Source organism: Colias philodice, chromosome 8 (genome assembly GCF_061535455.1).
Source record: "Colias philodice isolate Cphi_HAF_F1 chromosome 8, ilColPhil1 Martin Lab GWU primary, whole genome shotgun sequence".
NCBI classification, from domain to species: Eukaryota; Metazoa; Arthropoda; class Insecta; order Lepidoptera; family Pieridae; genus Colias; species Colias philodice.
In genome coordinates, this window is record NC_143093.1 from 8,307,090 (window position 1) to 8,330,965 (window position 23,876).

The following is a 23,876-nucleotide window of genomic DNA, read 5'->3' on the forward strand; positions in this document are numbered from 1 at the left end:
CTTAATATGAGCAATTAGAAGCAAACTTCTTTTTGTCTAATTGCGTCGCACTTGTATTGAATATTTTATGAAAATTATCCAATTTAGCAATTCAATATGACATAATTTTGCATACATTAATATATTTTGGAGTTCCACGTTAATACCAAACGGATACAAAGAAGGAATTTTCCGGTATTGAAAAAATTGTAAAAACTATAAATCGCAATTTATTATTGAAATTATTGTGTGTATTCGAACGTATAATTAAAATCTATGAATAAATATATTTATAGAATGGACGCGTGTGCGTGATTTTTATTATTAGCATATATGGCATATAATAGGAGCAATATAACATTATAAAAAAATCTATTTGACTAGAAGTGAAAAGAATTAGAAGAAGGAATAAGATAGGGTCGAAATTTTCCATAGCCTCAGATGGAAATACAAGTAAACACATTCTTAGTAGAAATTAAATATTTACCTATATTTTTTCCTAGAATTAATTGCATGGGTCATTTAAACTAGGTATAGTGACCGATATAACTATGTATGTGTCATTATCCTACTAATATTATAAATGCAAAAGTTTGTGAGGATGGATGTATGTGTGTGTGTCAGTGTGTGTTTGTTACTCTTTCACGCAAATACTACTGAACCGATAACAATGAAATTAAGCACACATATAGAGGGTAACTTGAATTAACACATAGGATAGGTTTTATCCCGGAAATCCCGCGGCAACGGGAACTATGCGGGTTTTTCTTTGAAAACGCGAGAGAAGCCGCGGGCGGAAAGCTAGTGTTCTATACATCTACCTTGAGTTTACGCATTTTATTTAATACGGTGTTGTGAATTGTCATTGTGGAAACGTGATATTTGTGGTATAGTATCGTGGTATAATTTATTATAATTATTAGATGTTATGGATATTACATTATCTCTTATAATAAGCTGTTCGTTAGATTGTTGCGCTTTATAAGATAGAGTACCGTTTATTTTATATTGTAGGTAAATTGTATTACATATACTCGGTAACGAGATTACACTAATATATTGTGGTACTAAATTTTATAATAACGAACATACATCATTGATTATTGATATTAATAACTTTTATAGCTTTTAGCTTTAATCTTTAAAAATGTAGAGATTGCGATTCGCATTATTTAGATCTCTGAAAACGTTCATCTCAGGGTATACTTTTTAGGAAACCTATATGGAAAAATGACTGTAGTGTCTTGTACAGCTTCATATTTTTATTTTCATTACCAATACATATTTTAAATTTTTCTCACATAGCGCGTATAATATTATGTTGAAAGTGATACCAAAAGATGCCTGTATGTGTATTGTTTAGTTAGTTAATTTAGCCAATTGCTAAGATCATTATATCCCTTATCACATATAAATCATTTTTATTTGAGACCCCTTGCGTGCTTAAAGCAACTATATTTTATTAATTAATCCAATTTATTAGTCGGATCTTATGAATGGATAATTTGTAGGATGTTGAGATAAAACTGGATATTATAATCTGGATTATTTCCTTTATGTTATTTGTTAACGAATAGGAGTGATTGTAGGCCATGATTGGCCTATAGTTCGAAGATAGTCGAACCCGTTAGTAGGAGAAATCTTTGTTATACATAGTTGTAAATTATAAGTCATAACCTACTAGAGGTCCGCCCCGGCTTCGCCCGTGGTACATATAGTTATTTCGCAATAAAAGGTAGCCTATGTCCTTTCTCGGGTATCAAAATATCTCCATACCAAATTTCATGCAAATTGGTTCAGTAGTTTAGGCATGATTGAGTAACAGACAGACAGACAGAGTTACTTTCGCATTTATAATATTAGTATGGATTTACTCTAAATCTTACCAAAATGAAGTTTTTAACACACGTTAGAATTTAAAATTCTCGTTAATCTTATGGCTGTATCTAGGTATACATATCGTAGAGAAAGTCAATATACCGAATATAATTATTTGTATGTTCGTCTTTATGCAATTTTTAATTGATTAGTAAATTCATTAAGCATTCATATTGGAGTAATGATACAATTATTAATTTAGAATTTAAAAACGTTTTAATGCATTCAAAATTTATTCATGATATTATTTAACCTTTTAACCCGACGTTCATTTTAAAACTTTCAATTTCTTTTTGCGCTTTTAAGAACGATACTAAAATATTTTCTGCATTCAATACAGACGCGGAAATAATATAATCAAAACATCAAGGAACTAATTGTGAACATAAAATTATAAATAAAAAAGTTTCAAGACCATAAAATTAGCCTGTGCAAATCGAATGTGATGATTTAGTCACGATAAAAATATATTTTACCCGTGCGGTTTTTGATTAACGAAATATGAAACATTTAGTCCAAATATTTATAAAAAAAATGCTCGTGTGAACAAAAAATACCCTTGAATTCTCTTGTGAATTCCCATTTTTGAATGATTTGAAAAAAAATTAAGATTATTTGTTCAGTTTATTCAAGGAACTGTACAGTTCTAATAAACAATAAAATTCAATACAATATTCAATACAAATATTTCTCAGATATTCATTTATCAAATACTTACTAAAAGCAAGATTGTTTTTGGATTGTCTACATTTAAAAGTATTTCTCGTTAGTAAACTAATTTATCTTAAATATTTTCGAAACATCGTATTATTGGAGATTGGAAGTTCAATATTAAATCATTCCTCACTTCCCATAAATGAATCCATACAAGGAGCGAATTTCTCCTTTGATTGGATCGCTTAAGCTACTAATTAACGAGGGGTCCATAGTATACACATCATTACCTACTAATATCCAGGATATTAACTATAATTAAACGCAAACAAAATAAACGCTACGCATTCACTTAATACGACCATAAACATGTACTTTCACTGCAGTAATTACTAATTAGTAAAGATACCGGATGCATCAGTCAAAGTTGAAAATGTAATGTCCGGTTGTATTGCTGAATATGCAATTACTTGCTTTTAGTGTTTGATAAATGGATGTCGGAGAAATATTTCTGTTGAATATTGTATTGAATTTTATTTATTTATTTATTTATTTATTTAAATTCTTTATTTAACACACACAGAAAAAAAAGGATATACACAAAAATAAAAGAACAAAAAAAGAAAATCATATTAACATGTTAAATAGGCGGCCTTATCGCTATAAGCGATCTCTTCCAGGCAACCTTTGGATAGGATTTGTCATACGAATTAGAATTAGATGGGTGGTGTTTGATTTAAAAGAGAAAAAAAAATCATGATAATAATAATAAAAAAATATGTACATACATATACATATATATATATATATTAAAATAGATACCAATACTATAAATACATGCTATAAATAGTGTCCGACCGAAACTGGTTTCCAGGCCGAAACCGAAACCGAAACCGAATGTTCGGCCGTGGCTTCAGTTTCGGCCGAAACCGAAACCGAAACCGAAACTCACGTGGTCAAGTATGAAATTTCTAAAAATACTGAACTTTGGGGGATTTTACCTATTATTTTGCCTTAATTAGGGCATAAAATGAAAACACAGTATATTAAATTTGTTGTAATCATTTATTTAATATAAGATAAAAAAATAATATTTTTAAAATATTAATAACTAACGGTCCGCCCCGGCTTCGCCCGTGGTACATATTTCGCAATAAAAGGTAGCCTATGTTCTTTCTCAGGGTCTAAAGATTATCTGTGCCAAATTTAATCAAAATCGGTCCAGTAGTTTATGAGCCTATTCATTACAATCAAACAAACAAACAAACAAAGTTTTCCTCTTTATAATATTAGTGTAGATAACAATTTTATAATAATTATAACGCATGTCATTAAAGAAACGAATCTTAAATGGCGGCGCTTATCATTCCCTCTTGCTTACACACGGCCGTACGGCATGCAAAAAAAATTGGGAAAAGTAAAATCACTAAAATGTATTTGATTTTCCCTATAATAGTTTTTATCATAAATTAACAATGACAATTATGTATTTGCGATAGTACTTAAATAATGTTTTTTTTGGAATTTGACAAAATATTTTCTTTGGGAAAAGTTGCTCAGTTTTATGGGCTCATTACAAGTATTATGGGGATTTTGTTGCATTCTGTATACGTAAATATGATAATTCATATAAATACACAAATACCATAACAAAAAAGTTTGTCAATAAACAATTTGAAATAATTAATAAAATACCCTACCATATGTCAGTGTCAGCTTTGGCCGCCATTGAAGATTCGTTTCTTTAATGAAACGCGTTATAATTTTTATTATTTTTTCAAATTAAGTTCTCAGTAAAATCAGTCATCTAAATCAAATCAGTAATTGTAACTGTTACTTTAAATACTAAGTATTGGTATTTTGAGATCTTTTTCTTTATTAATAGAGTCTTTAATACTTTGGATTGGTATTTGTACTTAGAAGAATAATCTCTTTTAGGTACCTCTTATATAAAAATAATAATTATTAATTACTATTACACCCAGTTCCAATCTCAACATAGATAATCAAAAATTGTTTCCACCAGCGTGGGTCAACCAACGCTTTGACAGCGTCCGTCAAAGCGTTGCCGAGGAAAACGAAGTTAGGCGAGCGTGAACGTGTGTGAACTACGTTCACTGAACTTGCGAAATAAGTTTCGGTTTCGGCAAAAGTTTCGGCCGATTTTGGCCGAAACCGAAACTGCGGCCGAAACTTGATTTTTGGCCGAAACTCGGCCGAAACCGAAACCGAAACCGAAAGTTCGTTCGGACACTAGCTATAAATACACATACATACATATATACTTACATACATACATACATGATACATAATACATAACTATGTATAAATAAAAATATTACAGCTCGTTGAAGAAATGGTTAAAAATTAGTTTTTTAAATATGTGCAGAGATTTAGCGCGACGTATGGTTATCGGAAGTGCATTCCACAGGAGTATGGCTTGAACATGGAACGAATTATGATAAAATTTGGTCTTGTGAGGTGGAATTTTTAAAAGTACATTTTCAGAGCATCGAAGGTTGAAATCCGTACTCTCACGAAATTGGAATTTTTCCTTAAGGTAACTGGGAGTATTAGGATGGAACAGGACACGGTATAGGAGTTGGAGAAGGTGGGAGTTCCGACGCTGACGTATTGGTAACCACTTGAGCTTTTTCCTGTATTGAGAGACGTGGTCATACTTGCGCAAGCCAAATATGAAGCGTATGCAAACATTTTGGAGTCGCTCAAGTTTGTCCAACTGGATTTCGGTCAGGTCGGGATAACAGGCATCGGCATAATCCAGGATGGGAAGGAGAAGGGACTGTGCAAGAGAAGTTCTGGTGGAAATGGGCAAGAAGTTACGAATTCTCATCAGTGAATGAGATGAGGCAAAGATTTTTTTATTTAACTCATTGATTTGTGGTTGCCAAGATAACGTCCGATCAATGGTGACGCCTAAGCTTTTGATGCTATCACTGAATGGTATGATGTTACCGTCTACAGTAATAGGGGGTAAACTAGACCATCCTATCCTTGATATGAAAGAAGAGCTGCCAATGAGAATCGTTTTAGTCTTAGAAGGATTAACAACTAAGCCATGTGCTTTACTCCAATTCATAATCAAGGAAAGGTCGTTATTTGTAGTGTAATTTTATTGTTTATTAGAACTATATAGTTCCTCGAACAACGATCTGAATATATTTTGTATCTTTTTTATGGTCTGTCTCTCGTGGCTTACTATATTCCGGGCATAGGAATGTGATAGGAACTCACTAGATTAGAATCTTCCAATTGCAAGGGTAAAGTAATTTATAAATATTTAACTCTATAAAATAGTATTTTAATTTATTACTTACACCTGTTAACAAACTGTGTACATGTGCATAATTTTCATAAAACTATGTTTACATAATCTATGGTTTATAAACAAATAATAATTATCTTTATCTGTCATCTCGTTTTCACAGATAATAAATTGTCCGCTCTCATGTAGAGCGTATGGGCGTATTCAGAAAGAAAGCTTGAAACTTATAAGCGCTTATCGGCGCTTGTCATGTTCATATATTTTCCTGCGCGGGTTACCAGCGCTGACATGCGCCGATAAGCGCTTATAAGCGCTTACAAGTTTCAAGCTTTCTTTCTGAATACGCCCTATTGTTTATGACGTTTGCACAATGTTGCCAGCGTGTAGAAGTTAGTTTTGTGTAAATTACGTTTGTAAAGACGTCAAAAACGTAATTTATATCATTCATACTTACACCCATGTTCATTTTTTGTTAGTTAAAGATATTACATATGATTTCCGCTCTGGTTGTTTGATAAAGTAGTTTAGTATCAAGTTGTTTCTAAAAACCATTAATTTTATGGTTGTATCTTTATATTATTTCGAAATTGCTTTAGATGGTAGATACGAGAAGAGATGAGAGTTGATAAAATTATTAAAATTTCCGAACAAAAAAATTATGAACTCCGTCAAATAAAATGTAGAGGTGTTTTGCTTATGGTTATTGCATGAAATACATAAAACGATATGAGTCTCATTCTATGAATGCATATTCAATTTAAATAATAGTATGAACCAATATTGAATAGGCAATAAACTGAGTATTAGATCTCACATCTTACAACTTGTATTCCTATACGTGTACGTAAAACAAAATATTTGTTTTTCTCTACAATAATCTCTACCTTGGAACTATTGTAAGCATCTCTTTGAAAATGCATTTTCTTTTTTATTACAAAATTTAGTTTAATTATCCGGGACTCTATTATACAATTTAACAAAAGACTAATAACCGTCTTTAAAATGTCAGAACTAAACAAAAAAAAGGACATATTATGGCACATCTTTTACTTAAAAAAGTTTTATTAAAATCGGTTCTACCAGTTCTGATAACAAACCCAAAAAAAATACCATCGGGGATATACGATATATAAATGATACCTTTTTTTCAAGTCGGTTGAAAACAACATTCTAACCATTTGTAAACATTGAGGGGACAGGCCGCACGCAGAGCTAATACCAGTGTCGTATCGTTTAAATGCTCCGGCTTTCTGCCTTATAATATCGGAAACGCGTCAGGTGCAACGAATAATTGTAGTTTACAAACGCAATGACGTTACTTTTACAAACTTGCGATTGAACATGTTAGAGAAGTTCTATGTTTGTTGTTTATGCTTGCAGGCATGAAATAAAATGTAACATAATGAATAGGTTCGTATACAATTTTTATTATAGTACCTAGTCATCATATCAAATAAAAAACGTACGTAAACTAGGTATTTAAGAAAGCACATTTATAATACAGAAGAACTATAGACCGCGGTAAGATATTCAGCTGCTAATACCTTTTCAACACTCTGTAAAGTACATCGTAATTCATACAGCAAGAACGTAAAAGGAATAAATTGCTGCTATCGTAGATTACTTGTGTCTAATATGCAATTGTTAAACTGTGTTTATGTCTTTCAGATCACGAGATAGCGTCCTCTGGCGTGAACCGTGAGTACCTACTTTACCTACATACGATTGTTCAATTGCCTGTTATGATGTATTAACGATTTATGTGATCGTAGGGTCAGCTCTTGATACTAATATAAAGGCTTAGAATAATTCACGATTAAAGTAAAGGAAATTATTAAGCTTCTCAGTCGATTATAGGTAATGTTATTGAGTTTCCAAGAATTTTCTTATAATATATTGTTTGGTTAATCCGTTATATTACGGTGCAATTAGAATTTAGATCAAACGAACGAACGAAAAATTCCGCACTATGTCAAATTGCTCTCGAAAAGATTCTATGCAATGTTCTAATACTAAACAAAACTGAATACGAGTTTTCGTTTTCACTAAAAGATCACGAAAGAATGCTCTTGCTCTTGCTCTAGCTCTATGTTCGTTTTCACTTGTAAAAGAACATAAAAGTTTGAATTCCCTTATTAATATTCAAAATTTATTTATATCAACAGATAGATTTTAATCGAAAATAAACACAAGCACAACCCTACGTTGCAAATGATCGTCAATTCGTGATGCGCTTTACCTATTTGTGAAGCTTTCAATGTTACTGCCAAGCTTAACGTCATAACGAGTCAATTTAACACTTAACCTTTGTTTTCAACTGGGAGCTATGCTTTTTAATTTATTTTAACTTATTTAATGTAATCAATCCGGTTGACATAGGTATTTTATTTAACTATTTATACATATACACATATTATATCAATTGTACATAATCCTTTGGTGTAATGAGCGTTAGCGCAGTATAGAGGCAATATTAATTAATTATTATTAAGGATTGAAGTGTTAAATGTAATGCGTTAAATGTTAAATAATAGTATGCGTGAAAAAAAATCATAGAAAGCACCTAATTGCATTAAAATTTGTATAGTAAGTTGTTGAAAAAATAAAATATTGAACGTCAATCATTTATTCTTTCCCACAGATTATGCAATATTGCCCATAATACTTGCCATGTCCGTTGAAAATTTAAGTATCTGTAGTAAATGTAGTGCAGTGAAGAATTCTTAATTGAAGCAAATTTATATCGATCATAATATGATTTACTACTACTGCAATAAGCCGTTTAACGAAGTAATGTATTGCAATTTAATTTGCAAATTAAAGCTGAATGTATTGCAGGTAATACTATCTATTAAATACGTCATCGGACATTGAAAAGTAATTAATTCTTTCTTTATTGCACTATTGAACACTGCAATTAAATCGCATTAAGACCACCCACCATAGTTTTAATAAAAATTTATGTGTCTAGTATTTATATGTATTAAAACTTATTAGGTACTAAAATTGTTGATGTACCATAAACAAATGAAGGTTAATTCTTATTCTTTTGTTTATTTCTATTAGTAGGCGATTCTGTTCAAACTATAATTATATTCAGCATTTCTTCCACTCGTATATCGATCAATCAATAAAGAGAAAAACTTATCGCAATTTTTTATCTTTCTCTGAATTATAAGTGAAGAATCAGTTATTTTTTACTAACACCAGACACGATAACATTCTTAAATCATAATGCAGTAGTCCATTTTAACATGCATTAAAAAAGTACCGCTATGAAGTTCCTACAAGTATAAATTAAATCCAATAAGAGCAAGCAAACCGCTCATAATTTTGATAAATGAGTTGGAAAAGTTTTTATACATAGAAAAGAACATTAAGACGGTTGCGTGTTTTCTAATTTGAATTGTAAATTGATAACAGGCGTTAAAATAGTATTAAGTCCGCTGTTTAATAACGTATTACCATGTAATATATCATATTTCGTGTCTGCACGTTTTATTTGATGATAATTTTGAGTAGTCTTTAACTGTGTTATTACTTTGCCTTACGAAAGAAATAATTACCATAGTTGTTGCATAGAATGCAAGTGGAAAATAATTACAATATTTTGCTCTATATTTCCTAACATTGATTTTATAGCTTACGATGTGAGTTGATGAAAATTATTATACATACATACATATGTTTTCACAGAAATTTATCAATGAACAGTTATAAGGCTCTGTATATAAAAAAGCTCTCAAATGACTCTGTGTTTAAATTTATTAAAATTTAATATAGATAAAAATATAAGCGTGTTAAAAACCTGCATTCGCAAGTCATTTTCGCATCACATAGACACTAATGGAATAAAAAAACAATTATTTCTAAAGTCTATTATTATCTACAAAACTTTGATAGATTTGCGAAGCTCGTTTGAATGCCAGGAAACAGGAGAGATTCAAATCATGACTATATAAGGGCAGGGTAATTGCTTTCCGGTAAAACTGTATGATTAATCGATTTGGTGGTGTTTCTGAATAGATGTTAATGTAACCGGAATACACTCGTATTGGTTTTACTTTCATACTCATTACTTATGTAATGAAATTAATAATTTCGTTCTCATGCTCAAATATGTGGTGAAGTCAGTGAAACATTTGCATTGAATTTTCCAATTGCAATGGATTTCATTCATTATATTTTAATTTAAATTATTCAGTGCGTAAAATATATAAAATATACTTGAAAACCACATATTGGTCAGCTTACTTATTTGCATGTTTCTATGTGCAGACGAATTCGCTGCGTACGTGACTTCGTTCAGCTGTCGTAAACGTGTTCTATGAACTAGCTTCTATACGAACTTACTTTTTTTCCAGTGTAGTATATACAATACAGAGTATGAGCTTAGTAGAAATGCAATACGGATTTATTTTGAAGATTTTAAGTGTTAACGTAAATACATTATCCGTTATGATTTCGCTATTATTAACAAAAATAAGCTTTATATGTACGAGCTTTTTCTTCATTTTAACACTTTCGGAATTATTTTTTTTATGAAAAATATGTTGATTTTATATCAATTTAAAGACTTCAAATGAAATGTAATTAAATGCTATAAATAGCGTTAATAGAAGCAACATTCGCGCAATATTTTGCCAGCATGTATTCTTTGATCTCATAGCCTGAAGATAAAATTTATCTGACAGCGGCCTATTACCATAATAAGATATTACTATGTTAGTTTATTGCTGTAAACAGCAAGTTTTCAATTCGAGTAAGTCATTCCGAGTGTCTATTACAAGCTGCGGCTTCTCTTAATATGGAACCTATTGAGATAAATCCTTGATAAGATGAAATATAACGTCTTTATAAAGGGGACTGGTAACTTTGATTAATTTTCTTGTAATTGCTTGACAAATATTACAGTTAGGTATTGCTTTAAAACTATATCTGGATGCTATGCTTGGATCAATGGGGACATCGGGGAAAGTAGAATGTTTGACGAATATTTGTACTTAATTTGTTCACAATTATTAGTGTTATTAATAAAATATTCAATATCAACATTTTCATTATCAGACTTAGGTATTGTAATTTTATCCGTGTGCGAAGCCGCAAGCTATAATGTTCGTTAGATACAATTTAATGCTATAATTAATATTGAACAAACTCATTACATTACAGTAGGCACCTATCCATAAAATACATAATTTTACATTTTATCGCATACATTGTACACAGCCGTATAAAATTTAACTAAATTCATAGCAAACTTAATTATCATTAATAACAATACGGCACGGTAATAAACCTATTCATTAAATAATTAACTATAAAGTTACATGGGATATCTATCGCATGTGTGTTTAACATTCAATAAGGTATTCTAGCAATGTCTATCCGTTTTCAAATAATATTTACGATTCATTGAATGCATAGAGATGTCGCTAGCAGGCGGTGTAAATCATCTTTCGACTGAACAATGCGCGGCAAGGTGTCGCACGCCCCCTCAATCTGTTACATTGTATTGTTATGTTGCTTAGGTATACATATGTACGATTTATAATATCAAAATGTGCATTTTCACTTTCTGGTTAGATATTCAATAGTGAGGTATTTTGAATGTACTGCGGTTTCTCCTTTTCATTTTGCTTATGTAAACATAGAGGAACAGCTATCATGTGACATAAATGCACATACATTACATTCATAAGTCATAACTCACTACAAAATAATTTTATTATTGTATAAAAAATCTATTACGATAGTCTACAAAAAACCGCAACAATATTAAACAAATGTGGACCATGCACTTATTTATTTCTCACACAGAAAATGAAATAAATTGTAAAAAGAAAAGTCGAACGCCGTGAGCGACACTATCCTAATTACTATACGCAATTATTTGTAGAACATGCAATCGGTAACCTCCTACATTCACGCCGCTATTAAAATATATTCCAGTAAAAAGAGGTATTACAAAAGTTCCTACATAATGATCGTCACTTTCTTCAATTATAAAAAGTGCTGGATACATCGCCAGTCAATGAAAAAGTGTTTAAAAAAAGTTAACTTAATTGTTACGCTATTCGTACGCCCCGGGGTACCGCCCGCGCCGCTCTTCGCGAGACGCGTCTCACTTTTTGGTCGTTTTTACACTTTTTTACGTATCGTTTTCACTTTTATATCGAGTATTGATTGACGAAAGCGATAAGCGCTAATTTCAAAGTAAATACCATCTAATTTGTTTACAATTGAACGAATTGCACCACTTTCGAGCACTTAATTTGCGAAGCTTTGTGTTGTAATGAAAGCGATGCAAACGTTATTAATTTGCGCGTGGCGTGAATTAATTAGTTTACTTTGTATAATATTTATACAAATATTAGTAGGTTAATTGTTATAAAAACTATGCTATTTGTTCATGCACCATGTATTTTAGAGTAATTAAGTAATTAGTATGATATAAACTGTCTATAACTGTTTTTTATACAATTTGTTATTTTACTTCTTGTACACTGACTGTACATAAAATTATTTATAAATTCCCATAATCTTTGCGATTCATTCAGTGATAAATATTTTGTCGTATCTACTACCACTACCCAATAAAAAAATTCTTGTAGATTTTTTATGCAAGTTGCATACAAATTATTTCTACAGTCCTGCTAATTGTTACAGTATAGGTTCATTTGTTTTATTTATCTGCTGTAAAATATAAATTTAAACCTTATTTCTCTTACCTAAGATTAAGATAATCGATTGCCACGTCTTGAACAATTAATGTTACGATAAACGCAAACTTTAGTCGCATAACTTCTTTTTATAGCGGTTGTTCCATTTCAACAGGTTGCGTTTATTCTTGCTTGGGATAAAAATAATATCGTATACTCGTTAGTGAAGGCAGAAGCCGAGAACCTCTATTCTTAGCTATTTACAATGATGTGTTGACAGTTATAGACCGGGAGATACTGACACAAAATTTCGAGTCATTTGTAACAGGATGGCGGTTCTACAGGGGTCTTAGTACGCAATGACAAAAAGAAAAACGATGGCGTGAACGCTGGTACCGGCGGCTTAGTCGCGTGGGCGTTAGTCGAACTCGTCGGAAAATAGCGAAAGTCAAACGATTTGTAACAGTATGGCACTTATTTTTCCTGTAAGTTTGAGGATCAACAAATATAAATACAAAATTTCAAAGATCTATGTGTTGGAAATCTTCACTTATATAAATTAATAATAAATTAAGTTTTCAAGTATGACAGCACTTTTTCCCCCTACTAGAAGTATGGCAAATATAATAATGGTCACATTTTATCAAATACTCTCCAAAAATCCAAATGCAATACTGGTACAAAAAGTTTGGTGAAATAAAAATTTTTTGCAGATTTTCGGCGGTATGGCGACCATTTGGAATCGTCCAAAAAGTATGGCATGGCGATTTTCGTAAATGGCTACACGACGATAGTTACCTGTGCAAAAGTTAGCCTGGTACAAATGGTTGAATGATTGTTTTATTTAAATCAACATATTCGCGTCGGTATGGCGGGCTGTAAGTCACACCGGAAAAGTATGGCATGACACTGCCGCCTACTACTTTTTTATGGGCTATCGGTAAATTCTAAAATTTTTGTGTTACAAATCGTTTGACTTTCGCTATTTTTCCGACGAGTTCGACAAACGCCCACGCGACTAAGCCACCGGTACCAGCGTTCACACCATCATTTTTCTTTTTGTCATTGCGTACTAAGACCCCTGTAGAACCGCCATCCTTGTTACAAATGACTCGAAATTTTGTGTCAGTATCTCCCGGTCTATTAGCTTGTCCTGTGTTATTTAGAAGAGATTATTGCAATTGACCAATGTCTTTTAGATTTTATTGGTTCGAGTCAAACAGGGGTTGATGTTATTTTTAATTGAACTTGGAAACCAGCGTCGTCTGTTTCTTGTTGAAGACTTGTGATTCAAGTCTTTAAAACTCAAAAAATACTGTGCCTTCGTCGTTCCAAAAAGTGGTAGGTATTCTAGTAATTTGGTGTATCAATTAAACTGATAACTGTTTAAGAATCGATCCAGTAAACATCATAGTTTTTCCTCCATGAAATTAATTGATCGAAACTACCAAAAGTAGGATATCCGATCATGGAAATTTTTTCACTAGTTATGATGTTATAAAGCAGTATTAATTTCAGTTCCAACTATACAGAAGTGACATAGACTACTTTTTAATATCGAACGAAGCTGGGATATGTGACTTGATTGAATATAAATCGCTTAATACACGCAATAAGTGAAAACATTACAGTTTTCTTTTTAAAATCAAATTAAAATTATTTTTACTCCTCTCAAAATGTTTATAAGCCGCCTTAATTACGTAAACTTAATACAAGCAGCCCTAAGCTCGAAGGTCGTCCAAAGGCCGGTTACTGACCTACAATATTTATAGCGACACGTCACAGAGGCGGGGCGACACGATACGATAATTGAAACATCTGGTTTGTTATATTTACTTAGAAATTATTATTTTGCCCACTTTCAATTAACATATTTTGTAAAAAAAAAAAAAACTAGCACAGCAACTTTTAACATTGCCCTGTAGGGTATGTCAGACTGTTATACCAATTTTTCTTGACTTATCATTAAACAGAGCCTACCTCCACCTCATCTTTGACAACCAGTAATAGCCACAAAGGTAGCTTTGTGAGCTCAGTGAAAGACTGTATTCCTTTATTCATTTTATTGTTATAATTAAGGAAAGATTTTAAATTGATTTGCTCTATTTTGAAAACACTAACAATGTAACTGCGTGCAATTTAATCAGTAGCTATAAGTACCATATTTTTTAAAGAAAACGAAAAACGATATAGATAAGGCGCGAATTTGATCCATTAAAAGTGAGTCATAAATACTCGACCGCCGCGGTGATAACTATCTTCCAATAAAAGACGATTGCAGGGCTTAGCATCCGAGTAATTATTAAAAGCTGTGCGTTTAAACGCGTATAAAAACTGGCTTCAACTGTCTTTATAAAACTTTATTTTTATTTTTCTCAACATTGTAAAGTTACGTGTTCTCGGCTAGCGTTAGTATAATGTTGCCAGTTGTCAGGCTAATTCTCCATGCCAGACGACAAGCACGGTTAATTGATAAGGCAACCCACACGCTATACAAACTTCTCGAGCGTAACGGGATTAAGGAACTGCAGTGAAAATGTACCTTTTTAAAGTTCTAAGATCTATGTCCACGCTAACAGCTTGCATATAAGAATTTATTCAAATATCGTCATCTTATGAAACTCTATGTAAAATTATGTATTTGAAAGCATATCGGTAACTACGAATTATTTTGTTATTGTCACCAAATCAAAAAATCACAATTTTTACATACAATTAAAAAGGACGTGTTAAGGACGTGATAAGGGTATTTTCTGGTAGGTACCTGGACGGCGCTTTTGTTATATTTTCTGCTAAAATATAATATTTTTATCAGACCGTAAATAAAGAAATTACTTTAGTGGGTTAATTAATAATCCATCACGTTCTAAATACTTAGTGCATACTCCGCAATGCACATACTTTATGAAAATGTTGTATTTAATATCCTCTTAATACAATAATGTTTAACATTTGCAGCACTTGCATTAAAGAGAAAGGTGCTAACAAAAGAATTATCTATTGCATTGTACATTGTTTATTACCAAATGATTATTTGAAAATTGAATCAAGAGAGAGCTATTTTCTAGTGAAATTAGAATAGATGCATTTGTATTGGAGTTTAGTTTATAATATTGAATTGTTTCTATTGTACAAGATGTGTTATTATAGTAATGAGAATGGCATTGATAATAATATTTAGACGAAAACGAAAGTGATATTGCGAGAACAATAAAATGTTACGAAGAAATAATTTTATAGTTGTATTGAAGAGAATTAATGACGAGTTACACAATCATTAACAAAAAGTATAAGTTGACATCTACCTTGTTCTTAAAAGTGTCGGTTGATAATATTCGATAAAAAAATATATTTAAAGTATCTATCCATACTAATATTATAAATGCGAAAGTAACTCTGTCTGTCTGTCTGTTACTCAATCACGCCTAAACTACTGAACCAATTTTCATGAAATTTGGTATGGAGATATTTTGATAACCGAGAAAGGACATAGGCTACTTTTTATTCCGGAAAAATGACGCAATCCCGGAAATCTCATGGGAACGGGAACTATCCGGGTTTTTCTTTAACTGCGCGGGCGAAGCCGCGGGCGGAAACCTAGTAATCTATAAATACGACTACCACTTCAAAAGACGTAATTCTAGAATGATATTGGACGAAGCTGAAATAAGCTGGTCTTTAATATTATGCAGTTCACTTAACTGAATGATCGTGAATGTTTCACACAACACATTTCCTAATAACCTGCCAGAGTTTAGTGTTTATGATAGTTGATAGATAGCTACCATTATTTGATGAATAGTACAAGAAACCAACAATGCTATGAGACGTAAATCTTAAGTAAATGCCTTTGAAAGGAAAATGCTATTAGATATCGACTTACTCGTAGATGAAGAGTCTTCAAGTGAAGAATTTGCTGGTGTGAAATATGATTGATAACTACATTTTGATTGGGAATTTAAATGAACATGTTTACTTTAATGTATAAGTATGCAATTTTAAAATGATTGTATGTTTTTCTAAGACAAGAGTAGAATATAATATAAAATTTATTATTTTATTAACCTACTTAATTTACTTACAAATAACGACAGGATCGTCAGAAGCGAGGATTTCTGTAATTGTTAATATATAAATTGAACGAGCTTTCGTAGGTTTTCAGACAGATTTTAGATAACATAACAGTTTCCAAACACGCAAGCTTTGATGGATGTTTTAACAGAAGACATGACTCAGGATGGAATTAGGTTATTAATTAATTATAGATATATTATAGTGCAAAACCAAAAAGGAAAAATTGTATATATTTGAATATTATGTTTAAAAAAAATTCATGTAGAGCATAGTTTATTTCAATTATTTACCCGTTAAATTTGCAGAACAGCAAGCAGCTCGTTCTTTATATTCCATGAAAACTAGTCAAATTGACCTTTTTAATCCAATGAACGAGTGTCAGAAGCACTTTTGTAACAAAATTGTTTACTTAAATAAAAAAAAAGATATTAAACGTAAATTAACACATCTTGTCAAATCGGAGTCGTCAGTGGCGTTCGTGCTGCTTCTGGTTAATCACAAGATCACAAGGAACTGAAGCTACCTTAATGAATTCTTTAATGATTCCGTCCCTTCACGAACTTGACATTAGGAGAAATCATTAACTTGTACATGATTGTATCGTCGCTGCTTTATTGAATGTCGCTGAAGATTTACTCAGCTTATTATATAATTGAAATTACGAGTATTTAATCAATGTGATATTGAATGTTTAATAAATCATTGAACCATAATTATGGTGAGGGTCAGCGTAAAATGTGAGGGGTTTTAATGGTAGGTTAGTGATGAAAGTTCCCATATATTCCTCACTTTTAAATGGTGGTATGTAATTTTTGTTATTTATTGTAACTGCTTCTCTCTCTACCGAATACTTTGCACCTTTTCATCAGATTATATCTGTGTGTTTATGTGTCTTCTACTTAACATTTCCATTGAAATAAATCTTATTTACGATTCAGTATTTCTATAAGTCTTGTGCAGTGCATTCTGCGTTATACTTTACTTATAAATAAAATATACAAACATTTATTATATTATGTCATTGCATATTTTCTTCTAACTGTAATCCAAAGAGGCCAGCGGCAATATTCCATATATTTGCGGATTATATTTTGATACGATCGTTTAAATGATAAAATGCGTGTTCGGAGAAAATGATTTCGATTCTTGATCTTTATTATAGTATGGTAAGAAATTCGAAAGTCCTTAATCGGGCCATTTAATGTCATGAAAATAATGCGCCATTGTTAAAAAATATCCGCCATCTTGAAAAAAGTGTTACACCGTTAATTTAAAATGCAATCGTTTAATAACCATTGATTTTATTGCCCTAAATTATACTTAATGATTTGTGTAGTTTGTATAATTTTTTTTCATACTTCCTTATTTAAATGTTTTTGTAAATAAAAGCTTTGTGTTTAGCAGTTGGTTATTCCTTATTACGGGTTATAAAAATGTTAACGATTAGTAAGTTTAAGTATGTGGTTACAATATTATTGTTTGTTTATTGTTTCGATGAGAGGAACACTGTTTTTTGTACCTACATATGTTTAAAAAATGTTTCTTCATTGGATTGTTATCTTGATTGAGAATTGAAATTATTTATTAAAAAAAAAAATAGACACAGCGACAACCAGATATTTTAATATATTATATTTTTAAAAACAAATTTTATTTTATCCTTGAAAATTATTTATAGGTACGTGTATAATAATAATGTGAGAAGTATGGAAATTATAAACTATATTTTAGCTCGTAAGTGAAAGGTTAAACCTAGGAGTTTATTTATTAAAGGAAATGATAATCACGGTAGAACTTGATTGTAGCATTAAAATATCTACGTGTCAATCTTCTCCACACATTATTAAACAAATGAACGGGAATTATGGTAAATATTTCATTTAAGGTTGTTAACGCAGGAATATATTATGGTAATTTGGTACTTCAGAGTTCAGATGCAATCTTATAAATTTACTTGGATTCTGAGTTGTATAAATGGACTTCGTATTTTATTGAATGTTAATCCTCATTGATATAGCTGTAATGTGCACATTTTGATTCATCTATTGTCCCTCTCATAATATACATATTAGGCTTTTATTATGGCTGTACCTACATGAATAATATTGTTATAGCTACATTAATCCTCATTTCGCATACGCTCCCCAGATAGCTGTATAGTTTAAAATAAAAAAATAATACGAACAAATTCATAAAAAAACTACCAATAAATTAAAAACAAAACATTCAAATCGATTTGCCACATGCGGAAAATTGATCTTAATATCATTCAAAACTATTACATAAAATATGATTTCTCGATAGTTATGATATAACATATTGTAATTTTAAATTCAATGCATGACCGTTAAATCATGGAATACAGTAAAAGCGGAACAAATGCAGCGATTTATTATTGAATGAAAACTTATTCGATGTACGCTAAGGTTCCGTATCTATTATATTCAGATTAATAATAATGTACAAAAAGAATAAAGTATAGGAACCAATTATTTAATTCATCAATTACATTTTAAATGTATTGTTTGTTTCTTTAACTAAATAATGAATTGAGAATAATTATGTCTAAAATTATGTTTAAAATTCAAATTCAATGTATTTATTTGTTTTTTTTACTCAACAATTAATTCTTATTAACAAATACATAATACGCTGTAGTTCAGTAATGGAAGACATAATATTATGCAGTATAAGGAAAACGGTGAACTTTATAGCAGAAAAATTCGTCTGAATGCTAAATTTCCTTTTTCCTTTTTTCAATTGTAACGATAGTCGGAGCGTAGTAGCGTCAAACAAAATTAAAGCGAAAAAAACATTTTATAATCGTAATTTCGTGAGAACGGTCGTGATAATTTCATCTCACTTTGTAAAAGTGCAGACAGAGCTGACAAATTAATTTTACTCGTCAGTAATAGTTGTCGTGGAACCCAACAGAGACGGTATTTATTGTAAAAGTTATGTCACAGTTGAAAACAGTTGGAATTAAAGTTGGCTCGAGCTAATTGTAGGAACTAACCGATTGATTGTCGTTAATTGTATAGAGATACCCGACGCGGCACGCGTGATTTGACAAATTTGTTCTTGTTAGCCTAATCATTGTAATGTGATTTAATTGCCGTGTTATTTGAAGTGAAAAATTACGTGTTCAGTTGTTTATTTATTCAGGTGAGTTATGATTTGTGTGTTAGATTTAGATTGTTAAATTATGCACTGTTACATATTATGGTTCATATATGAATTTCATTCTTAAAAGTTTTAAATTAAAATTTTGTTCAAATAAAGCTGTATGTGAAATCTTATATCATCTCATAAAGTCTATTATAATTCCAACAGTAAGTACTTACCTACTTAAAATCGATATATAATCGATATATTGTAACATATTAGAATACCTTATATTATAAATTTCTACAAATAAATTTAATATTATTATTTCTATAATATACGAGCATAATATTTTTGGGTTGAACTCCTACACGATCTCGTATATCATCTCTATAACATCCTTATTTAAATGATAAATAAAGAAATAACCCATCATATAAGTTAAAATCAAATAAAAATAAATATTTAACAATAAACAATGATCAATTTATTATGACATAAACGATTCACTGTTATTATTTGGAAGTTCTATAAGATTGATAGATGAATTATTCTTTACATAAAGTTTTTATCTAGTCTATTTAGCATTTTAAACAAATATAAGCAATCAATAAAAGATGATAGATATATGGTAGCTAACTGTTAACCGCAATAGTAGATTGGTAATTGTTCATTGACCTTACATATTATAAAGAAAATATTGAATTATAAAATATTAGGAAAAGGATGACGTCTTAAACATTTTCCGTTTTCCTTTTACATTTTTAAATCACCAATGAATTTTACATCGTGATGATGAGGAATAGTCCGAGCGATGTCCAAAGGATTTGAAAAATAATTTGGAAAATCCAAAAGTGCACGCCTCATAATTTTTTTTTAATAAATATTTATTAATTATTATTTTTGTTTATTTAATAACAATTAAACCACATCGAATCAGACCCTGAAAAATGAAAGGGTTCTATTCCTGAGCATACTCAAGCGTAAGAGAAAAAAAAAGACTCGATTAGTAAAGTATTTCGGTCGCTATCGTGTTAACAAGAAAAAGGATCCGCACATACAGACACACGGACGTCCAAGACAGAACTTTTTTAAACTGTTTTTTAACTAGTTTAAATCACAAAAATGACATCAAAAATATCATGAACGTTAAAAATAGTGTTTTTTCTTAATATGTGTGTGTATGTATTATCTTACAAGTGCAATGTATGATACATAAAGACATTTTAAGTTTGAAAAATCAGATGTTTTGCGCGAAGTGACAGTAGTACCCACCTCAACGCTTCGCTTATGAGGCGTGCAACAATGTACCTACTTGTTGAATATACGTGATGAACTTTAAAATAATCATACATATTTTCGCTCAATTAAGTTTCTAAGGAATATAAATGTAGATAATATTTCTAAGGAATATAAATGTAGGTAATATGTATGTGTAATTCACAAAAAGATCACAAAACCTGACTCTTCATACCAAAACACTCAATTACATACAATTCAAACATCATTTCCCTAACGTCATTATTAATTCCTTCAGTCTCGAGCAAAAAGTCACATAAACTCTCCTTTTTTCAGATCGATCAAACAGAACGGTTCGTTCCCGGGACAAATTACGTCACCAACAAATAAGGTAAGGCTTAGGTTTTAGTCCTAGTTCATAGAAACATTACTTACTTGTACTTGTAACGGCAGTATGCGAGCTTCCAATTAGTCTTTGACTTTTTTTAATTGATATAATTGATGTAATTGTTTTGTTGTAACAGTAAATAATTGATTTAACGGTAAATTATATTCTATATAATATTTATTTATTATTTTATTTTAAAAATAACTTCTTTGCGCATTTAACAAAATAATTTGTACGAGAAAATTATCAATGGATTTTCTGTGAAACAATAACAATAGTTAGGGGCCATAAAACATACCTGGGACTGATATAAACTAACGTTTTCCTTCATGATAAATAAAGAAAAGCATGGCTTTTCTAACTATGGGATCTATCACATCAAATTCATCTCAAGAATTAAATAAACATCGAATTTATTGTTCGTGTCACGCTTTCATACACGTGGAGATCTCTCACTGATACGCTTGTTAAATAATTGTTATTTTCCATACAATAATACAAATGAGTTTTTTAAGAAAGTAGGCCTCTTGTTATATTGTTTGTTTTTAATTTATTGAATCAACTATGCGGTAGGTTACACGCAAGACGCAAGTATACTTTCATTTAGGTAAAACGCAATTTGTGGTATACTTGACGAAAATGACATAATATATGTAATTATAATGAAAGTCTTGTTATATAAACTGAGGCACATCGTTGAGATACTTTTACGGAGCGAGCTTTAAGAGAAAATTTAATTTATATGTTACAGCCGTTTATTTGTACTATAAAGTTTAAACCTAGTTTCACGAACAAGTGAAATATAGGTAGGTACGTATGCTTGTAATTTTATGAAGTATTTAAGTCAGTCAAAATATAACACAGTTAGGTCTGTGTTATATTTTATTATAAAGAATCTAATCTACCTGAAAACTGTAAAATCTCTTAATAAAATACGACTACAAAAAAATGTACCATTTACTAATAACTTCCTACAAGTCATTAAAACATATAACAGTATATCCTCAAGGAATATATTTCCAAGCTCATTATGGCGAAAGCTCAATAATTACTTGTAATAACAATAGCAAACGGAGTCAATTATTTGTTAAATATAACAGCTATTAGTCTTGTATGCGTTTAAATGAGGAAATATATCGAGCTTTGTTGTATTTTATGGGTGTTTAAACGATTTATAGGTTATTATTTTCCACATATAAAATGTGTTAATATTATTCGTAATATTGTAGAAAGAAGAAGTTTCTTTTTCCAAATGGTAAGTAACTTATATTTTACAATTTCACTTTCATAATCAATTAATATAGAAATAAGACCATAAACTTGTAAAATCAATATAGATTGGATAACGAATTAGAATACATGACGTTTGATTTTAACTACTAATTTAAATAAAATAATTAAATGTAAATGAAAGTACGGAATGGGTCCATTGCAAATTTATTGAAAATCTAACGTAGTTTTAAGATTAGAAGTTAGTCGATGTACAGATTAGAATATTGAGAGTAGTTGGTGTAAGCCACAGATAACCTGCAAGTATGTAAACATAACAACTGATTTCACTCAAAGTTGCTACTGGGGTTGGCCTGTGCATTGTAGGTCGATGGTCATGACACGTAAATGTAGAAGATATTTGCAATTCTAGTACTTAGTTTTATATATTGTTTTATAGCTCAGAAATATATTGTATTGTTCTCGATATATGTGCAATGTAATGTGCGTCTAATATGGTTAGAGACCGTAGACACAATAAGGTGCATAATAGAAAATATTTTTTGAAATTCCAATAAGATGTTACATGTTAATTGTTATCCACAAAAAGTAGGTGATAGGGGATAATTCATAATATAATAGTAGGTACATAATATTTGGGAATAACATATGTTTTTTGAAAATTACTCTAGATTTCAAGATTACCTTCTTAAATATTAAAATTACAATAATAGAAACTTGTATCTTCGAAAAATTTCAGTTTGAAGCCCTTTATCTTTGCTTAAAAGTATTTTTTATCGTTCTCAAGCAATAAAAACAATGTGTCTTATTACATAAAACTAGGATGGGAAGTAATTGACGCCCTGAGCGTCAGTAATGGTAACAGATTTAATTCATTTACCGTTCTTAATCCATTAAAATTTCTAATCGTCTTATTACTTAATCATTACATAGTATGATCAGTTTGAAAAGCTATAAATGTTTTAACATTGTGGTATTATGGCAAAACTAGCTGCGCTCCGCGGTTTCACCCGCGTGAAAGCTCCTGTCCTGCCAGCTCCGCTCCTGTTGGTCTTAGCGTGATGATAATATAATATAGCCTATATCTAGCCTTACTCGATGAAATGAATCTAACACCGAAAGAATTTTTCAAATCGGACCATTAGTTCATGAGATTAGCGCGTTCAAACAAAAAAGCTCAGCTTTATAATATTACTATAGATATAGTTATGTAGCAAAAAATGATACCTATTCTAGAGATAAATAAAACAAATTAGATCGATTTTATCTGCAATATTAGTTTAAGGTCAAATATGGGGAATGATACAAATTATATTAAACTACAATATTCAGCACATGTAAATGTTATAATTTTGCAAAGTTTATGCATATTAAAATTCGT

The 23,876-nt window shown here is 30.6% G+C and overlaps 1 protein-coding gene across 3 annotated transcripts in view; it reads left to right on the forward strand.

Annotated features, from left to right (window-relative positions):
• The window catches only part of LOC149486699 (uncharacterized), a 60,124-nt gene that overhangs the window by 22,682 nt on the left and 13,566 nt on the right, over positions 1-23,876 (forward strand). Inside the window, exons 2-3 of one of the 3 annotated variants that reach the window (XM_089698415.1) lie at positions 7,466-7,495; positions 21,214-21,268. The gene's annotated coding sequence lies outside the window, so the exon portion shown is untranslated. The remainder of the gene's footprint in view (positions 1-7,465; positions 7,496-21,213; positions 21,269-23,876) is intronic. The other 2 variants (XM_089698416.1, XM_089698417.1) reach the window with 2 other exon arrangements.